Raw genomic sequence first — 22,453 nt, forward strand, 5'->3', positions numbered from 1 at the left:
ATTAGAGAAAACAGAAATCTAAACAAATAATTACATAAAGTTAAACAATGGGATCAATGCCATGAAAAACACAGGCTGCAATAGAGAAGATTGCATAGTGATATATTATTGACAGAAGTGGTAATATGGGGAATTAGAGCAGAGCAAACAGTTGTGCAAATGGGGTGGAGAACAGATATGAGACAGGTAGGATATACACAAGGCAGTGAAACCAGATGGTGCACATCCTACAAAGGGTTGGGGTCCTCAAAGAGCTGCAACAAGCCTTTCCAGACTTAATGGTACAAACTTTTGTAGCAAAGCCCAGTAAGAAGCCATGTACAATGCTCCATGGGACATATTTTCAATCACACTATGGAAGTCATTAGCACTGAGCTGACATTGATGTATTTTGAAAAAAAATAACAGAATATGATATTGATTAAAAAATAAAAAGCACTATGCAGAAAGCAGTGAACACAAATAGCAGGCTTTGGATCACTGTTCTCAGAAAAGCTTGCTTACAGGTTAACCTGGCAGTATCTAGGGTATGGGGGCCGGGGGTGTTCCTTCCATCCCTTAACTATCTGACAGGGTGGTTCACAGAGCCTCAACAGTTTGGGTAAACAATATGATACATGATGGATTCCTGCTTTCCTCATCTGAGCCTAGAATTTAGGCAGAAGTGAAGTCAGGAGTCCTCTGTGACCAGATGTCAATAAATATTCTGTGCACTATATCACCATCAACTTCCGTAGGAGACAACACTTCACATGTACTGCCACACTTTCACATTGGGAGGATGAAATGTGTCCTGCATGTTTCCTCTAGAAGATTCAAGAAAGCCTTCCTTTGTTTTCCTTGGGACTATATCCCATGATCCCTTCCCCTTTGTATCCTTGTTCTATACTTCTTGGCCATCTAAGAGTTATACCATGCAGAGGCCCGTGAGACTTGGTGAATCACTACACCTGAGTTTGGCTTTGAGTGTCTGTCCTGAAGGAACCAGTATCACCTCAGAACACTCCAAGACAAAGTTCTTAGCATAAAGGAGATTTATTTGCTCCAGAGGGACAAAAGGTAAAGTGTAGTACAATATTATTTTAAGGTGTGTTACTTTTGTTTATGTTGCATTTGTTTAACTCTGTGAAGCTGTGTTACTGTGCCGGTCTAATAAAGAGCTGAACAGCCAATGGTAAAGCAGGAAAAAGGGTAGGCAGGGCTGGCAGGCAGGGAGAATATATAGGAGAAATCTGGGAGAAGAGATCAAAAGAGAAGTAGCCAGAGAAGGAGGAGGACTCCAGGGGCCAGCCACCCAGCTATACAGCAAACCACGGAGTAAGAGAACCGGAAAAGCCCAGAGGCAAAAGGTATTTAAAGTTAATGAAAGCTAGCAAGAAATAAACCAAGCTAAGGCCAGACATTTATAATTCAGAATAAACTTCTGTGTGTAGCTGGAAGTTTCTCCAGTCCTGCCCAGCCCTTGATCCCAAGCAAACACACAGATGCTTATATTACTTACAAACTGTAAGGCCAATGGGTCAGGCTTCTTGCTAGCTAGCTTTTATAACTTAACTCAATCCATTTCTATTAATGTATATGTTGCCATGTGGCCGCGGCATTACCAGTCTGTGGGCATCTTGTTGCTCCTTGGGTACTGGGTTGGCATCTCCTCTCCCTCTCCTTTTTTCTCCTATCTCTTCAGTTCAAATGTTCCATCTAACTTTATTCTTCCTTGCCATTGGCCAAACAGCTTTATTTATCCACCAATCAGAGCAATACATATTTACAGCATACAGAAAGACATCCCACAGCATCCATGTGTGAATTGTTTGGGAGCTGGGTGGCAGGCCCCTTAAAAGAGCCAAAAAACAAACAAACAAACAAAAAAAAAAACCAAAAAACAAAAACCAACAACAGCAGAGAATAAGAGACAAAGAGAGGAGATAGAGGATGAGGGAGAAGGAGAAAGGAATATGGGAGAGTGGGAGGCCTCCCCCTCCCCCAGGAGGCACGGGGAGGATGAGGACAAAAGACTGCCTCTGGATAGAGAGGAGACAGACTTGGCCCATAGGCAAATGTGGTTTATAAAGGTAAAAGGGGAAATACATGTTAGGATGAGGTGTTTAATTTTAACTGGGCATGTTAATTAGGGTAGCCACAAGGGGGCTTTTGATTGTTGGATTTCAATACTTTGATAGCAGGACCTTGGTAGTCAGCCTCAGCAAGAAGTGGCCAAATAAAGGAATAGACCTTGATGGCTAGCTTCAGAAATGTAATCAAACAATTTTTAGCAAGGCAGAGGGAAGGGAGGAGAAGGGCAAGGCCTACAAGAGCCATGTTTGCCATGCTAGGATCAACTAGACTCCTTAAATGTCTTAGGGTTTCTATTACTGTGACGAGACACCATGACCACAGCAACTCTTTTTTGATTATAGAATCTTTTTTATTTTTATTTTTTAATTTATTTTTTCCATTTTATTTATTTATTTATTTATTTATTTATTTATTTATTCATCATTCATTCATTCAATTATCAGCTTCATTCATTCATTCATTCATTCATTCATTCTATTATCAGCTTGATACAGTACAAATTCTTATACTAATAGTGAAATGTTTCAATGAGGCTTGCCCAGTGATTGAGTAAAACCAAAACTTATTATAAGCCACAGTCACCCTAGGGTCCCCCCTGCTATGTAGCCTCCCTGGTTCTGTGGGAGTCTGATTGTTCTTTGCTTTATATCTGAGTATCCACTTATGAGTGAGTACATACCATGTTTGTCCTTCTGGGTTTGGGTTACGTCACTCAGGATGATATTTTCTAGTTCCATCCATTTGCCTGCAAATTTCATGCTGTCATTGTTTTTCTTTGCTGAGTAGTACTCCACTGTGTATATGTACCACATTTTCTTCATCCATTCCTCAGTTGACGGGCACCTAGGTTGTTTCCAGGTTCTGGCTATTACGAATAGTGCTGCTATGAACATAATTGAGCATTCTTTGGGTATATGCCTAAGAGTGGTATGGCTGGGTCTTCAGGTAGATAGATTCTCAGTTTTCTGAGAAACCGCCATACTGATTTCCACAGTGGTCACAGCAACTCTTATAAAGGAAAACATTTAACTGGGACTGGCTTATAGTTCAGAGGTTTAGTCCATTATCATCATGTCAGGAAGCATGGCAGTGATTAGGCAGACTGCTGCTGGAGAAGCTGAGAGTTCTACATCTGGATCTTCAGGCAGCAGGAAGAGACTGCCACACTAGGCATGGCTTGAGCAGAGAACTCAAAAGCCCACCCCCAGTGACACACCTCTTCCAACAAAGCCACACCCACTCCAATTAGGCCACACCTCCTAATAGTGCCACTCCCTATGGGTCAAGCATTCAAACACATGGGTCAAGCATTCAAATACATGAGTCAATGGGGGCCATTTCTATTCAAACCATCACAGGGTCCCAAGGCAGGACCAGCATGGGGTACCATGAAATATCATCTTCTAACTCTCTCCTTTAGCTTCTCCAACTGAGAGTATATTGTTTTGAGATGAGTATTTAATTGGTGTTATTTTTAGCCAGGCATGGTGGTGCACACCTCCATTTGAGAAGCTGAGACGAGTGGCTTGCCATGTGAGTTCAAAGCCAGTATGGGCTACAGAGAAAGGCCCTGTCTCAAAACAGGTTTTTTTTTTAAAAAAATTGTTATGTTTCAGCTGAAACCTTGAAACTAATCTATTTTGTAAAGAAAGGGCAGAGAAGAATGAATGGAAAGCTATGTGCTGGGCCTTAGGAAATAAGGAAAACATTAATCAGGCTGGGTGGGGCCAGAACAGGCTACAGGGAAGAAATGGCATTTAAATGGGGTTCACTTCAAACTGGAGAACACTCCTCTTCTCTGATGCCAGGAAGTACACAGACTTCAGCTGCACTACTCTCCCTCTGTAAGGGATACACTGTCTAAGCCCTCAGCAGACTAAGTCCCTAAAGGATTAGAACTGTGTCTTACTTCATTAACTATATATGCCAAGGAGCTTCAAGAATTCCTAGCTGGTAATGAATGCTTATTAATAATGAGGTGCTTAGAAATGGAGACTGCAATCAGGAAAGACCCACAGAACAACTGGGAAGACAGGAACACAAATGAAGAGTTTTCAGGTTGAATTTCCTTTACTTTTCCTTCCTCCTCTCTTCCTTTTGTCTCCCTTTGATAACTATGCAAATACTAGCCATGCAGCCGGTACATGTACAAGGCACATAGTCAGGTAATGTTGGGGAGGGAACCAATTTCGCATACAAAAATGACATGACACAGAGGGTACAGTGAATACAGAGAGAAAGATTATGGCATGGAATTTGAGGAAGGTGATTTGACTTTCTCTGGCTGTCCCTTGTTAGACTCTAAACAAGAAATGTAGATACAGGCATTTCAGCATAGAGGTCAGCTTATGAACAAATGTCAGGCTTATATACCACCAATTGCTGGAGTAAGAGATTTAGTACTTTTCAAGATTTTCCCCCAGGCTACTCTGGAATAATTTTCTAAAGTTTTGACCAGACCACCATAAATGCTTAATCCCACTTTGACCCGATTCTAGTTTTCCTGTAAAAAAAAAACTGCCCAAGAATTCAGCAGGCTTGTTCTGAAAAAATGTTAATATAGGACCTTCATAACCTCTCAACCTTAGAGAGAGTTCCTTACCCTCCTAGAAGGTCTTCCCTGGGCTCTGGACAGAAGCAGAAGGATCTTATGGGAGACCAGAAGTAGTATTCCCTATAGGCAGAGAGGAGTGAACATTTCTATCTTTGTAGAGACAGCAGTGTCAAAATTCAGATCTCCTGAGCAGCAGATATTCCCGGCTTGAAAGAAGACAACCAAGAAGCACTGGTCTTATGGAGAAGAGAGAACCAAGAGTATGAGCTCAGATATCCCTGAAATTCTTATGTATGTCATGGATGAGGCCCTTCCCAAGGAAGCTAGAACATGGAATGGTATGACAAAGGGGTGACTTCAGCATAAACCTTACACTTTATTTCCTGCTGGAATTTCATGTAGCAAGCTGAGAAAGCTACAAGAGACTGAAAAGAATAATTCTGAGTAAGATACATATGTTGAGCTCTATGATGTATCTCTCTTCTACTAACTTTCCCATCCCTGTGCTCTCAGAACCTCTTCCTACTTTGTCACCAGTATCTGTGTAGTTTGATGTAAATGAAAACACTTCAATATATGTCTAGCTTTTGATTTGGCCCAAATAAGTGTCAACAAGTCTCAAGTGCTCTTGTGCAGGCTGTGGGGTGGAAGTGAGTTTAAGAGATGTAAAGAGAACAGTGGGTAGCTGAGAACAGTGGGTAGCTGAGTTACAGTGTAGTAACTATGGTAATTTGATTTCCTGGTTTGTAAAATTTTGCAATAAGGAAATGTGTTATTGGGGTAGTGGGACAGGTATCCTAAGAACCAATATGTGTAAACATCATGAATGTCCATCAACAAAGAAAATGTAGTGCATATGTACACGAGAATACTATTTGGCCTTGAAGAAGGAACCATTTGGCAACATGGATGAATCTTGGAGACAGAATGCTAAGTGAAGTAATATAGTCATATAAAGAGAAATATTATATAAACTCACTTACATGAGGTATCTGTCTAGGTTTTACTAACTAAATTCACAGAATCACAATGAACAGTAGCTATCAGTGGTGGGACTGAAAGGAATGAGATTTATTAGCCATCAGGAATAAAATTTTAGATAACCAAGAAAATTAAGCTCTAGAAATCTGCAGTATGACAATGTACCTAGGTCAATGCATTGTGTACTTAAAAAACTTAAGATGGCAGATCTCATATTGTTACTAAAATAAAATGTAATTTAAAAACATAAATATGGTGGGGCCATAGGGATGGCTCAATGGTTAAAAATGTATACTGTTCTTGCCAAGAACTAGAGTTTGGTTCCAGGACCCATGTCAGGTGGCTCACAATCACTTGTACCAGCTCCAGGAGCTCTAATGTCTCTGCATGTGCACAAACCTACACACAGATATCATTAAAAATAAATCTTTTTTTTTTTTTTTTTTTTTGGTTTTTCGAGACAGGGTTTCTCTATGTAGCTTTGCGCCTTTCCTGAAACTCGCTTTGGAGACCAGGCTGGCCTCGAATTCACAGAGATCCGCCTGGCTCTGCCTCCCGAGTGCTGGGATTAAAGGCGTGCGCCACCACTGCCCGGCTTTATCTTCTTTTTGATGATAATGAAAAAGTCTACTTTATAAGATTGTTAAGAAAATGACATATAAGCCAGGCACATGTCTTTAATTCCAGCATGCAGGAGGCAGAGGAAGCTGGATCTCTGAGTTATAACTAATTTTACTACATTTTACTAGCTGACTCAAATGCAGATACTTTAGAAAGAATGTTTGAAGAAGTAAAGAAAATTTTGCCTTGCTGGGGATTACAAATTGCTCCTGAAAAGATACAAAGAGGAGATTCTATTAATTATTTAAGATATAAAATAGAACTACAAAAAATTAGACCCCAAAAGGTGCAAATTAGGAGAGATCGATTACAGACTCTTAATGATTTTCAAAGATTATTTGGAGACATTTCTCATCTATGAACTATTGTTGGGGTAAAAAAAAAAATGATGAACTGAATAATTTGTTCAAAACCTTAGAAGGTGACAAGGACTTAAATAGTCCAAGAGAATTATCACCTGAAGCCGAGAAAGAGTTGGCCTTGGTAGAAAAGAAAGTACATGAAGGATACGTGGATCGTATCGATCCAAAGCTGGATTGCATTTTGGTTATTTTACCTTTTAGGCATTCTCTTATAGGAATATTAATGCAGAGGGAAGATATTATATTGGAATGGATATTTTTACCAAATAAACCGAATAAACAATTAAAAGCTTATGTGGAAAAAAATCTCTGACTTGATTTTAAAAGGAAAGTTGAAACTTCGTCAATTAGCAGGAATAGACCCAGCAGAAATTGTCATACCTTTAACTAAGGAGGATATTGAAAAATTATGGACAGAAAGTGAACCTTGGCAAAGAGCTTGCAGTAATTTTTTGGGAGAAATTAACAGCAAATATCCCAAAAGCGATAGAATTGATCTTATAAAGAGAGCTGATTGGATTTTGCCTCAAATTGTACGGGAAAAAACATCTATCAGGAGTTCGTACATTTTATACAGATGCCAACAAACAAGGAAAGGCAGGTTACAAATCAGAAAATTTAAGTAAAGTGGTTCAAAGTCCTTATAATTCAGTTCAAAAATTGGAATTGTATGCTATTCTGTTGGTATTAATGGATTTTTCAGAACCTCAACATAGTAACTGACTCTCAGTATGCTGAAAGAGTGGTTATTACATATTGAGACTGCAGAATTTATCCCTGATGCTTCAGAATTAACTTCACTATTTATTCAGTTACAAGATACAATCAGGAAAAGGAGTCATCCTTTATATATAACTCACATCCGATCCCATACTGGTCTGCCAGGCCCTCTAGCACAAGGTAATGATGAGACTGATAAATTATTGATAGGAAATGTGCTGGAGGCCTCAGAATTTCATAAAAAACACCATGTCAATAGTAAAGGTTTAAAAAAGGATTTTTCTATAGCCAAGGAAATTGTAAGGAAATGTCCTACTTGTTCCTTTTACAATTAGATGCCATTACCAGCAGGATGTAACCCAAAGGGTACTCAGAGGAATGAAATCTGGCAGATAGATGTGTTTCACTTTGCAGAATTTGGAAAATTGAAATATGTACACCATACCATTGATATTCATTCAGGATTTCAAGGGGCAACTGCTTTGAGTTCTAAAAAAGCTGATTCTGTAATCACTCATTTGCTAGAAGTTATGGCTATCATGGGTATACCTGCACAAATTAAAACTGACAATGCTCCATCATATGTCTCTGTTAAAATGAAACAGTTTTTTGCTTATTACAATATAAAGCACATTACAGGTATACCACATAATCCTACAGGCCAAGCAGTTATAGAAAGATCAAACAGAACTCTAAAGGATATGCTAAATAAACAGAAAGGGGTAACAAAAGCCCCCAGAAGTAGACTGCATAATGCTCTATTAATTTTGAATTTTCTCAATGCTAATGAGAAAGGAACAACGGCTGCTGAGAGACATTGGATAATAGAAAAAAAACTATAGAATTAAATCAGCCTATATACTTTAAGGATGTTCTGACCTCAGAATGGAAACCAGGATATGTGTTACGTTGGGGACGAGGTTTTGTTTTTGTTTCTACAGGAGAAGATAAACTGTGGATACCATCGAAATTGATAAAGGTTCGATTTCAACAAGAGACACCTCTTAATTAGAGGTGATAGTTCATCAACCAGCATGACCATCCAATTTAAACTAACATACCATTTACACATGTCTTTTCATTTAATCAGATAATAACTTGCCGAAAGGGAACCTCCCCAAAATTAGTCTTGGGGGAAGGTTTTTGTTTTTGTCTTTTAGGAGAATGAAGGCTAAGGAATCTGAAGAACACTGGACAAATGCGACAACTGAAGAAAAAGGACAAATCATCTGTCGCATGAAAAAGAGTAAAATGGCCTATTGGTATATCATCTATAAAATTTCATGTCTTTCTAAATGTTTGTTTCTGCTCTTCTCTAAAGAAATTTAACACTATTGGTCTTCTTGTAGTCCAAGTTCAATTAAAATTTAAAGCTGGCTTTGGAGTTGGAGAATGGCTCTCTCCTTCTTTAAATTCAAGCATGTTGTTAAAAGGAAAACGCAAACTCCCTGTATCATGCCAGAAGAAAGAGCCATCTTCTGACATGGGACAGGAGAAAAACCAAATTAATTAAGGGACTATTCTATTACTACTAATCTCAATTCTTTGATTCTATTCTGATTCTTTAAACTCTTCTTAAAGTATGAATTTTATATCAAAATTTACAAGATTTATATATATATTAAACTTTGTTAAGATATTAATGGTCATATAGAGTACTAACTAATTCTAGAAAAAAGGCTTCAATTAGCTGCCTATACATGTCTTTGTGTTCGAATCTCTTATCAGTTTTCTGCAGGAAATTACAGCCAGGCCTAACATCAACTGAAGTCTCCAGGAAGAAGATGGGACCCCACAACAACAATAATTCCACGTGGACAATAATAATACCGCTAAGCTGACAAACATCATCTACAGATCAGCTTTGGACTACAAAGTGCTCAGAGCAATTTTGAGAGGGCTAGCTGAGATGATCCAGTTTCAAAGACTACTTGAATAAGGACTTGAGATAAGCCCTGAACTTTGGCATTATGATCAAACTGGACAACAAAGGATATAGCTACCTTTCCTAGAATTTGACAATTAACCCAAAATTTTCCTTTTCAGAATAAAGATATCTTCGCCCATACCCAGCAGGAAGCTATTTTAAGAATATGATGCCCACATTCCCAAAGAGGTGGTTGGTGTGGGGAGGGTGGTTTTTTAGTCTTTTAATGGATTTTGGGTCTGGGATAACTTTCATTGTTTAGGAGGGTTGGTTACAAGTTGTTGTTAAGGGTTAGGAAAAGGGCTAAACAAAGGAGATTATATTTAAGGTTCTTGTTTAAAAAAAAAAAGACAATTACTAGTTTTAAGTACTTTACAATGGATTGGATTTTTCATATTGTATACAAATTATATATATTTAGATTGATATTGTTAGAAAATGCTATACATATATTTCTAATCTTGTTCAAGATATTGTACTTATATCATTCATTTAACAATGTAATGCAATTTGCTGATCTTTGAATGTTATTATTACCAACTATTAGGATAAAAAGAAATCAAAGTTAGTAGTTAGACATTACAATAGAACTTGTAGTCATATTAGGTATGTTTTCAAGATTGAGCAGATATATTTTAGATAGACAAGTCATCTTCAAACCCTTCAGAGATCTACAGAATATGGCATTTAAAATGTTTTAATAACTTAGAAAATTTTTCTTTTTGTTATGACTATGAGACATGTCGGCTCCTGGCAGTACCAATCTACTTCAGAGAAAATATGGGCATTGAAGAAACTGCATATGGAGTTAACTTTCATTGTGGCAAAAGTTAGCCACTGGACAACAAAGTATCCTTGAATCAACTGCTAACAGGACAAAATGGACAGACAGGACATGAAACAAAGGACTACTGATTCTTGCCAAAACAAGTGTGGTTGTGGCTTTAACAAAAGGCATCTTCTGAGGCCAGGACAATATGGCACCATCCCTAAAGTGGCCTTTGCAATTCGGAAAAGGTACAGTGCCCTTTTCTCCAAAGGCAACTGAACAGGCAGTGGGCCAATGGCTTCTGATGTGCAGTGGAACAGCAGCTGAAACAGTTATTCTTGAAGAGTAACTAAGCTGACTCCTCTCAATGGTAGACTGGCATTTAATAGAGGGATGTGGAGAAGAATGGGATGCAAAGATGAAGCCACAAACACACACAGCCAAGAAGAATGGACAGCTGAATTAAAAAACATCAACAATTTCCAGAATTTAAAATCCTGAATCATGACAGGACACTAGTGGAATTCAGGTGTTTCTGGTACATGGACTGCTCTCACCAAATGTGAGGTCGAACTGTTGATCTTGTGCACATCCTACTTCACAAATGAGTCTGTCAGATACGCTAAGCCTATAGGCTAAAGATGATGCCCCAACACTGTGGAGAAACCTCGGGTAACTGCCCAGGCAGCTGGCTGTTTCTGTCAACTCACATTTTTTTTGGAAGCTGCTTGCATGCACTTCCTGTTTTTATTTTTTATTAGGTAATATTATTTCCTTCTTGGGTCTCTGAGGGAATTGAAGATTAGTTAGAGTTGAAGATTAGATAGTTATAGTTAAATTTAGATAGTTATAGTTTTCCTTGTTTAGAATTTTAGAAAAGAAACTCACTAAAGAGTAAGTGTATAAATTTGAAAGACGTTAAATGATAGTTCTGTTAGTAATATAAGTTAGGATAGAAAGTGAATCAGGTACATTTTGGACTTACCAAAATAGGATAGATAATGGAATTACTTTTTCTGAATTTGTCAAATGCAAATGGACTAGACATTGTTTAGGTATTTGTTGCTTATATATACAGTATATAGTTATTTTACCTTTGTATATAGTTTTTCTTAAATTAGTTTATAACTGAATTATAACTGGATCTCTGAGGCCAGCCTGGTCTACATATTGAGTTTCAGGACAGCCAAGGTTACACAGAGAAACCCTTGTCTGGAAAAAAAAAACAAAAACAAAATGCAGGAAAATGGATGGAACTGGAAAATATACTGAATGAAGTAACAAAGGCTCAGAAAAGCAAGCATTGCCTATTCTCCCTCATATGTGGATCCTAGCTACACATTTTTACAGTAGTGTGATTAACAGTACTGTGTGCTGGTAAAGGCCAAAATCTTGAAAGGGGCCATTAGAGGGAGGGACTAGGAATGGAACACATTGAACATAAAGTGGAAGGGGGAAATACTGGGAGTATAGAGGTCTACCCAGGGAGGCAAGTGGAAAGCAAGGGACCAAAACTATAGCTATATGAAAAAGCCATATAGACATCTCTATAAGCTTATTGAAAAACAATGGTACTCTCCACAGATACAGAATGACCCTCCCTATTAAAATCCTAGTGCCAGATATGAGACACCTCCCTAGAAGATGTTGGCCAGAGAAGTCCCAGATATTTCTGAAATAATACTGCCTATTGTCATGGCTCCTGGTTGACCATCAGAATTTTATGGTAAGACCCTATTGCTGAAAACGCAGTACACTTTAGTCAAAGGACATGGAGAAATCAGGCTGGAGCTGAGCTGAAGTGTCTTCCCTACCAGCTAGGCTTCATGGTGCCAGAAAAGTCCTATGTAGATTGCTGTTTAAGAAAAGTAATCAATAGTTTTACTTAATGAAACGTCTCTATCATTAACAGTTACTAACATTTGACACAAACTTATCTAGTTCTGCCCAAAGCATTTCGCTTGCAAAAAAATTTTCATGCCTAGTCTCAAGCAAGCAAAAAATAATTTGGGAAAGTCCAAGGTAAGAATATTTAAGTCTTATAAAGCATATCATAAAATTCTCTAAAACACAACTCATAAATAATCCTACCAAAAAAAAAATAATCCTAGCTAGAACAGACCTAAATACAATTTCAAAACACATATTATCCAATGTATGTATAAATCAAAACATTACACTCTATCTCATAAGTATATGTAAATATTTCAGCAATTTTTTTTAACTTTCTTTTTTAACATTAAAAACAAAAACAAACAAACAAACGAAAAACCCAGACACAATACTGAGGACCATGCTGCTCTGGGGCCATACTGTGCTGTTGCCTGGGGTCATGGTGACATGCAGCTCAAACTGCTGCTAAGGGCCACATATGGGTCCATAGTCCTATTGCATCTGGGTTCTGTGTTGATGTCCATAGGCTGAGTTACCACTGGGGGCCATAGGAAACACACCCATTAAAATCCCAGGGCAGTGCTGAGCTGGCCCCATCCTTCACTGACCCTCAGATAGCTTGCCCTGTCCCTCCCTGTTCACTGTAGAAGGAGAGCCAACCCCCACCCCCACTCCTCACCACAGGCATCGAGAGGTGCTCTGATGGCAAAGGCTTAGGAGAGCTGTCTCTGCCCCTTGCCTAAGGGTTGGTGGTGGTCCCAGCAGCCTAGACTGACCAGCTTAGCTACCACCCAGACCCACATCCTGGGACTTCGGCTGGCCCACCCTAACATCTACCTCATCTATGACCTGCTGGCGTGAAGGGGCTGGTCCTGCTGAAATAATACTCAGAGGATCTCCATGACTCAGAGCAACAGCAGGATATCTGAGAGGGTCCAGTAATGATGGTGTGTGTGCCATCATCAAGCCAGAGGCCTTGAACCAGGCCAATGATTCACTGCAATGAACATTTGCGGATGGGGCTGATTAGACAAAAGGTGTGCGTGACACTCTGCAGTTCCCAATACCACTAGGAAGGATGAAGTATTGGAGAGGCAGGAAAGACTGAGGAGCAATGTAGGTTTTTTGTTTGTTCTGCTTTTAATTATTTTTTGGAGAGGGTTTATTCTGGGGCGGGGACACTGGATGGGGAGGGGCATATGGAGGGACTTGGAGGTGAGCAGGACTGGGGTACATGATGTCAAATTCCCAAAGAATCAATAAAGAATTTATATATATATATATCTCACAATAGAGACCAGGGAAATGGCTCAGTCAGAAAGGACCTGACTTCAATCTCCCCACCTATTTTATTAAAAAGAAAAAAAAGCCACGTGTGATGGACTATGCTTGTCATCTCAACGTTAAAGACACCAAGACAGGCAGATGCTCAGGACTTGATGGCCAACCAATTTAGCTTAATTGTTGAGATCTCAACTGATGAAAGACTGTCTCAAATAAGGAACAACACCTTTTATGGAACAACACTTGAAGCTGGTCTCTGGAACTCTCTTTGTAGACCAGGCTAGCCTCAAACTACTTGAGATTTGTCTGCCTCTGCCTCCCAAGTACTGGGAGGATTAAAGGCATGTGCCACCACCGACCCACCAGATTTTTTTTTAAGTAGAAAGATACTACAATTAGGTTTTTCAGGAGTACAACTGAGGAAGTATTATCAAGAATAGACAATGGTTGGAAAGAAGGCTCAGTGATTAAGTACATGTAGTTGGCTCTCAACCACCTGTAACTCCAGCTCCATTGGATCTGATACCTATGGCCTTTGTTGGTCCTGCACTCATGTACACATATGCCCACAGACACACATACACATAATTAAAAATAAAATTTAAAAATAGCCAGAGATAGGGAAAAGTAGGGAAAAAGACAAAGTAGCACAGCCTTAGCTCGAGTCGTCTATTCAACAACAGTCCAGACTGGTAAGGAAAGGAATGGAAAAAGATATGACAGGATTTAAAATCCACACAAGTAGAAAACCTAGACAGGACCATTCTATAATTTTTTTGTTTGTTATGTTTTTTGAGACAGGATCTCACTATGTAGCCTTGGTTGGTTAGGAATTTACTATGCAGACCAGGACTAGCTTGTAAATTATAGATATCTGCTTGCCTTTGCCTCCTGAGTGCTGGGATTACAGGTGTATGCCAACATATCCAGCCCTATTTAAAAAAATGTATGTATATGTGGTGATAATGTGTACTCTAACAAATAAAATTTGCCTGAAGATCAGAGGACAGAGCCAGTCACTAGATTATAAACACAGAGGTCAGGCAGTGGTGGCACACACCTTTAATCCTAGCACTCGGGAGGCAAGAGATCCATTTGGATCTCTGTGATTTCAAAGCTACCTTAGACTACACGAGATTAATTCAGTCTAAAAGAGAAACAGAGCGAGGCAGTGGTGGCATACACCTTTAATCCCAGAACTTGAGATCTCATTCCTCTTCTACCAGTATTTGGGAAGCACACACACACATCCCAGCAATAGGTAGGTTGAGACAGGAAGTAATATGGTTGGGCGGAGAAAGGCATATAAGGCGGGAGGAGACAGGAACTCAAGTCTTTTTGGCTGAGGACTCAGGGGCATTCAGTCTGAGGATTTACAGAGACAGGATCTTCCCTTTTGGCTGCGGAGCTGGAGAGGTAAGAAGTGGCTGTGGCTTGTTTCCTCTATCTTTCAGCATTTACCCTGGTATGTGGCTCTGGGTTTTTATTATAAGACCAATTAGGATTCGTGCAACATGTATGTGTACTCCTGCACTTCACAGTACACGTTGTGGGCAGAGAACAGCTGGTGGGAATCAGTTCTCTTCTTCCACCATGAGGATCCCAGGGATCCTCATCAAACTCACATCATCAGGCTTAACAGCAAGTGTTTTTATCTGCTAAGCCATCTTGCTGGCCCCTATTTCTTTTATAACAAGAGAGAAAATTAACTTTCAAACAGATTAGGCAACTTACTTGTGACCATGAAGTGATAAAAGTCTGGTGCAGTGGTGTGTATTTATAATCTCAGCTACTGGAGAGGCTGAAACAGGAAGATCACTTGTGCCTAAGAGTTCAAGAGCAGCCTGGGTAACAATGTGATGCCATCAAAAATGAAACAAAATCATAAGACTATAGTCAGACTGGAAACAGAGGTTTGGTGTCCAAAGTCAGTGTTTTATTACAGAACAAACACACATGAAAATGGTTTTTAATGTTTCACAAATAAGCTTGACAGTGGCTTGCACCAATAATCCCAGAACTTGGGAGGCTGAGGAAGGGGTTAGTTATAGGCCTTCACTAGTTAGAGGCCAGCTGGGTTACACAGTGAGTTCCAGGACAGCCTGGGGTACATAGTGAGACCCTGGCTCAAAACAAAAACAGCCATGCAAATAAACCCAGTACTGCCATATCATTCTGCCAACGACACTACAATTTTCTCATTTACCAGGATAGGCACTTTTGCAGAACCCACATTTTTTTAAAAAACATACCAGCTAAAATAATAAATCTAGACTATAATAATAATAAATTATTATAATAAATAAATAAATAAATAATAAAGCACATAATAAATGCCGCACACAAAAAACTTGTGCTAACATTTTTCTCAGTGGAGTCTGGGCTACATGAGACTGTGTGTGTGTGTGTGTGTGTGTGTGTGTGTGTGTGTGTGTGTGTGTGTGTGTGTGTGTGTGTATGACTCAATGGTAAAGACTGAAAACTTTCCCTCTAAGATCCACAGCAATCTAAGTAGGGCCACTTCCACCACTTCTCATCAACACAAGTATTAAGAACCCTAGTTGAGCACTAAGACAAAGAATAAATAAAAGGCATTCAAATTAGAAGAGAAAAAAAGATGTAAACTGACTGTTTTTAGATGACTTGATCTTAGCTGCAGAAAAGAATTATACATTCCTCCCACCCAAAAAAGAACCTGTTAGGATAAACACAACAAAGCTACAAAACACAAAAATCATTAACAGTGAGACGTATTTTTATTTATTTAAAGATTTATTTATTTATTATGTGTACAGTGTTTTGTCTGCACACCCAGAAGAGGGCACTAGATCTCATATAGATGGTTGTGAACCACCATGTGGTTGCTGGGAATTGAACTCAGGACCTCTGGAAGAGCAGCCAGTGCTTTTAACCTTTGAGTCATCTGTCCAGCCCTGAGATATATTTTTATATACTAACAATAAATAACCCAAAATGAGCCTAGTATGATGGTTTAGACTAGAATCTCTGCACGTGGGAGGTGAAGGTAGGAGGATCACACCACAAGTTCAAGGCCAGCCTGGTCTGATCTACATGGCAAGTTACAGGCCATCCACGGCTACATGGGAAAGCCCTGTCTCAAAGCAAAACAAAACAAAACAAACAGCATCAAAAAGAATAAAATACTTAAGAATAAACACCAACTTGATGAGAGACTTTGACACTGAAGACTGAAAACCACTGCTGAAAGCACTTGTTTCATCAGTACATGTGTGAAACAAGAGACGTAAGCATGCCCTGTGGGGAAGGAGCATAACTTTAACTCCAGCACTTGCTAGGCTAGAGACAGATGATCAGGAGTTCAGGGCCTGTCTGAGCTACATAAGACCCTGATAGAAAAAAGGGGGTAGGAAGAAGGGAGAGAAGAGGAAGGGAAGTAAGAACACTGCTGAAACTCAAATCAAAGATTTAACATTGTTAAAATGTTAAGATGGGCGGTGGTGGCTATGCCTTTAGTTCCGGCACTCAGGAGGTAGATGCAGGAGTTCAAGGCTAGCCTGTTCTACAGAGTGAGTTCCAGGACCGCTAGGGGTACACAGAGACACCCTCCACACACAAAAAAAAGTTAAGACTGGGTCATGGAGGGTAAAAGTCATCGCTGACAAGCCTGAGGACCTAAGCTTGATAGTCAGAACCTACAAAGTGGGAAAGAAAGACCCAATTTCCACAAATTGCTCTGACTTCCACAGGTACACAAGAGCACTGACACACATGTGCAGTCACAGTCTTATACACACAATCACACATACACAACAAATAAGTGCAAAAAGTTAATAATACCCAAAGCAACTTACATATTTAATAAAACAACAAAATCCCAATAATTTTCATTAGAAAAATCTATTCCAAATGTCTATAGCATCTCAAGAGATCCCACTGCAAAACAATCATAAAAAAGAACAATGCAGAGGATCATGTTTGTTGATTTTAAATCTTGACTACAAAGCAGATATTAAAACAGCCTGGAACCAACATAAACAGACCTACAGAGCCCCAAAACAAATCCTAGCACTTATGGTTCAATGGCCTTCCTATTTCCTCCTTGATCCCTCCCTCCTTCCCCCTCCTCACCTTGTACATGCTTGACATACTTTCTACAACTAAACTACATTCCTAACCCCTCAAATGATTTTCATTAAGGTGCCAAGGCTATTGAAAACTGGACAGCTACACTTAAAAAGATAAATAGAATATCTACAACTATAAAACTCTTAATAGAAAAACAAAAGAAGAAAACCTTCATAATACTGGATTTGGAGACAATTTCCATATATGACACCAAAAGGAAAATTAGGTAAGCAGGGATTCATCATAGTTAAAAACTTTTTGATAGACCACAGATATAGCTTAGTAGTGGCAGAAGACCACTGGGTTTGCATCCCAACACCACAGAAAAATTTTTTTTCAGTTTTTGCTAGGTGTGGTGGTACATGCCTGCAATTCCACTGCTTGGGAAGCACAGAAAGAAGGGTCACTAGTTCAAAAGCCAACCTGATCACATAGCAAGATCTGGTCTCAAAACAAACAAACAAACAAACAAACAAAAAACCCGAACAAATAAGCAAAATTTTTTTCCATATCAAAGGGAGAAAAAACAACCCATAGATTAGTAGAAAACATTTTTTGCATTCTGCTGTAGATGTCAAGCCTGACCTGAGTTTGAATTCAATCCCCACAATCCCCACATTCCCAACTACATTGAATGGAGAAAACCAACTTCTGCTAAATTGTTCTTTGACCCCCACACACGTGCGATGGAATATGCACAAGCATACTAGACCCACAAGTGTGCATGCACACACAAAATAAGTAAATGTAATTTTACAAAATCATATCTGATAAAAGATCAATATTCAGAAAACCAAAGAACTCCTGTAACTCAACAAACAACTTGATTTAAGAAACAGGGAAAGGAGCTGAGCATGTCTCCAGCACTAGGAAAGTTAAGCATTTTGATGCTAGCCTGGGATTCAAAGCCTCTCTCAAAAAAAATCCAAAGGGGCAGATGAGGTGACAAAATGCATTACGTAGAGGAAAGATATTCATCACTAACCATTAAGTAAATGCAAGTTAAAACACAATGATACTATTCATAATAGCCAGAACCTGGAAACAACCTAGATGCCCATCAACTAAAGAATGGATTATGAAAATGTGGTACATATACACAATGGAGTACTACTCAGCAAAGAAAAACAATGACATCATGAAATTCACAGGCAAATGGATGGAACTAGAAAATATCATCCTGAGTGACGTAACCCAAACCCAGAAGGACAAACATGGTATGTACTCACTCATAAGTGGCTATTGTATGTAAAGCAAAGGATAACCAGACAACAACCTACAACTCCAGAGAAGCTAGCTAACAAGGAAGACCCACACAGGGATGCATGGATCGCCCTGGGAAGGGGAAATAGATGAGATCTCCATGAGTAAACTGGGGATGAGAGGTGGGCGATGGAGGGTAGGGGGTAGGGGATGAGAACATAAGGGAATGGGATGGTTGAGCTGGAACAGAGATGGAGTGGGAAAGCAATGAAAGAGATACCATGATAGAGGGACATATCATGGGGAATAGAGAGAAGCACGGTGCTAGACAAGTTGCCAGGAATCCTCAAGGATGACCCCACCTTGGACTAGAAGTAGTGGAGAGGGTGCCTGAACTGAACTGGCTTACCCCAAGGATCAGACGGGTAAACACCCTAACTGTCATCACAGAGCTTTTCTCCAACGACTGATGGAAGCAGATGCAGAGATCCACAACCAAACACCAGGCAGAGCTCCAGAAGTCCAGTTAAAGAGAGAAGTGGGATTCTATGAGCAAGTGCATTAGTGCATAATGATAGGGAAACCTGCAGAGACGACCAAACTAAACTAGTGGGAACTCATGAAAGTCGGATCAATGGCTGTGAAGCATGCACAGGAATGGACTAGGCCCTCTGCTTGGCGAGACAATTAGGTAGCTTGATCTGCTTGTGGGACCCCCTGGCAGTAGGATCAGAATCCATCTCTGGTGCATGAGCAGGCTTTTTTGAGCCCATTACCTATAATGGAACAGCCTTGAGGCAGGGGGAAGGGCTTGGACCTGCCTCTATTGGATGTGCCTCCCCCAGGGAGGCCTTGACTTCTTGTGGGGGGAGTGGGAGGTTGGTTGGGAGAGGGGGTGGGGGCGCAGGAGGAGGGAAGAGGGGAATCTGATTGGTGTGTAAAATGAATGAAAAAATTTTAATAAAAAAACCACAATGATACCACATCACACTCTTTAGAATGGCTTAGTATAAAAGGAGGGAAAACCCCTTTACCCCTTCTCTCTCTCTCTCTCTCTCTCTCTCTCTCACACACACACACACACACACACACACACACACACACTCCAGGACACAATCTTTCTGCATTACTGGTGGAAATGTAAACTTTCTTGAGCTTGATAAATACCCAAAATAAACTAAAGAAATGTTTTCAACAGGTTATTATCACATCATATTCACACCAGCATTATACATAGTGGTCAAAAGATGAAAGCAACTCAGGTGTCCAAGAACAGATGAATAAACAAAATGTAGTATATACTTAGAATGAGTTCTTCCACCTCAAAAAAGAAGGAAATTCAGACACTGTACAACATGAATGAACCATCAAGCCAGTCGCAAAAAGACAAATACTATTGATTCATTTTTTTCTTTCCTTCTTTTAACTCAACCTGTGGACAACAGCTTATAACAAACAGTATCTTTAAAAGGTTGTTATAACTTGCATAAAAGAAAAATCCAAATCTCAATTTAGCACTAAAACCCTTCTACAGAGATAACTTTCTGGCTGTCTAATGTTTCCTATGGAAAACATCTTCCCAAGAAACTCTACTACCTGCTCATTTGTCTCCCTCTATTCCCCTTTCCCAGTGCCAATCTCCAGTTTATACACTTGCTTTTTTCTCACAAAGTAACTGCTCCAACCTCTCTGTAAATATAAACACTCATTGGCCAGTTGAAGTTCCAAGTGTCCCAGGAAGTTATTTAAACTCCTAAGGCCCTGCTAGAACTTTCTCTACCCTGAACTCCCACAGCATTCTTTGTTGGCTAGAATGGCTTCTAGACTCATGTTAGTGCATCTTTTTCCAATAAGAACCTCTAGGCAAAGTCTATTACATATTACATTTCTTCACTTCCTCCCCCAGCTCTGGAATAATTCAAACACAAAGCAGACCTTCAATAATCACTTGAGTAATCTGAGCTCAGTGACTAAAATATGAAAACAGAATCACTTGATTCTATTATATTTCTGAAAGTTGACCTGTGACACACCATAAATAAAATTCTGTAGCCCAACAAAAGGCGAGAAGGAAACTAGGTAGTATAATCTGGAAAACCACAGTGTTTTAAATCCTAAAATTAAAGCCAGATAGATAGAAAGGACTTCCTGAGATGCTCATCATGTTGGGACACAGAACACTATAGGAGTTAGGTTTAACAGAACAAAATGCTGACCCGTGGGCTTTACTGAACTCAGGCAAAAATGAGCCAGGCTATAATTTGATGAAAACCTAGTCATGAACCTAAGAAAACCTCAAATGAAATGTCAATTTTTAATAAATATGGTGTGGTGGTGGTGGTGTGTGGCCTCTTCAGCAGTTACTTTGAGGTAGCCGCCAGGTTTCAGGGAGACGTACTCATTTCTGCTTTCAACTTTATTGTGCAAAGGCCTAGTGATTGGGATGAACAGTGGTGGAGAAAAAAATCCACGAAGAGTAGGCGGTGCAGGAGTGGAGTGAAAAGAGCCCCCTCTATAAAGGGTCTGAAGAAGCCTGGGTCCCAGTTCAGGTCTCAACCTTCCTTAGCTAAGACCCATGGCAACTCACCTTTCAGGTTCCACTTTCCCCACTTTAAAACACACCCAAATCTCTAAAGGTTTCTCTGACTCCAAAATTCCAAGACAAGTCTAATCACAGCTGTTCTTAAGGATGTACGGTTCATAGAACTTCAAGTCTTTTTTCCACACTTAACAATGTGAGGAATCTTTGAAAAGACAGGGATGCTAGGTACTCAGAGACAAAAAGACAGCGTTTGCTGGAAAAGCTAATGAACTGCAAAACTGCCTCCTTGCTCCTTACAGTGAGATGTTTGAGCTGAGGAAACAGTGAGCTAGGAAAGAGAGCCAAGACTGCCTTGTAAATTAGGCCTACTCCAGAGTACTTATTATGCGTGCTGCTATGTGAAGAGGCGCTGTGCTAGTTCAAAGCAGATCCAACACTCCTCGGAGTTTCTCCTAAGACGGTGAGAAAGTTCTCACCCTAGAGTGCGAGAGTGAGTGTGAGTGCGTGGAAGGGAGTAAACAGCAGAGCCGAAGAGAAGGCGCTGAGAAGGCACGCCTTTCGCCAAGTACTCCAGGGAGCTCAGCCTCCGCTTCTCCATCAAACGCTCCCTCCGTATTGTCTCTCCACCTACCTGTCAAAGCTCAACGCCAGTTTCCTTCCTCCCATAGTCACTCTGCCCGGACGATTTCACTTCGCCCGCGGGGAGCGGCCCGCCCCAGGCCCGCTCCTCCCCAAGCTCCGGCCCTCGGCCTCACGCCCACCCGCGCGCGGCCCCGCGCCCCGTAAACAGGCGTCCGCGACCGGAGCCGGTTCCCCGGTCCAGGGTGCGGCGGGTCCCGCCCCTCCAAGCCCAGTGCAAGGGAGTCCGTCGCCGCGGCCACTAGGGCGGGGGTGGCTGGGTGGGAGGGGCATCCGATGGCCCCGAGCGCCGCGCCTCGGCCTCGGCCCCGGTCGGCCGCGCGCTGTCCGGCCCGCCCCTCTGGGCGCTGGGACCGGCCCGTCCCGCGCCGGCGCACTGGGCCCTTAGACGGCCGGCTGGCCAGCGCCTCGGCAACTCCCGCGGCGTCCGGGCCTCCGCCGGGGCGCCACCACGCCCAACCACGGCCCGTTCCTCCGCCGGACGTCCCGCACGGCGCCGGGCAGCGAGACGGCTCCTCAGCCCCAGCCACCGAGGGACACTCACCTCGGAGGCTCCTCCCGCCGCGGCTGCTGCTGGGACCGCTGCCGTCGCCTCCGCCGCCGCCGCCCCCAGCGCCGCCGTCCGCACTGGCGCCAGCCCCCGCGGCCATTCTCCTCCAGCCGCCGCCGCCGCCGCCGCCGTCCTCCCCGCTCCTGTCAGTGGCTTAGGCTCCGGGACCGCTCCAGGTTCCCCCTGTCGCCATTTTGACTCCGACAGGGAGCAGGAGGGGCTCGC

At 41.1% G+C, this 22,453-nt stretch overlaps 1 protein-coding gene across 4 annotated transcripts in view; it reads right to left on the reverse strand.

Moving 5' to 3' along the window:
- The window catches only part of Btbd7 (BTB domain containing 7), a 105,867-nt gene extending 83,414 nt beyond the window's left edge, over positions 1–22,453 (reverse strand). For 2 of the 4 annotated variants that reach the window (XM_037210789.1, XM_028888288.2), the window contains exon 1: positions 22,223–22,442. The gene's annotated coding sequence lies outside the window, so the exon portion shown is untranslated. Of the gene's footprint in view, positions 1–21,670; positions 21,942–22,222 lie in introns of those variants that run through there. The other 2 variants (XM_028888286.2, XM_028888287.2) reach the window with 2 other exon arrangements.

The sequence above is a fragment of the Peromyscus leucopus genome, chromosome 14 (genome assembly GCF_004664715.2).
Source record: "Peromyscus leucopus breed LL Stock chromosome 14, UCI_PerLeu_2.1, whole genome shotgun sequence".
In the NCBI taxonomy this organism is placed as follows: domain Eukaryota; kingdom Metazoa; phylum Chordata; class Mammalia; order Rodentia; family Cricetidae; genus Peromyscus; species Peromyscus leucopus.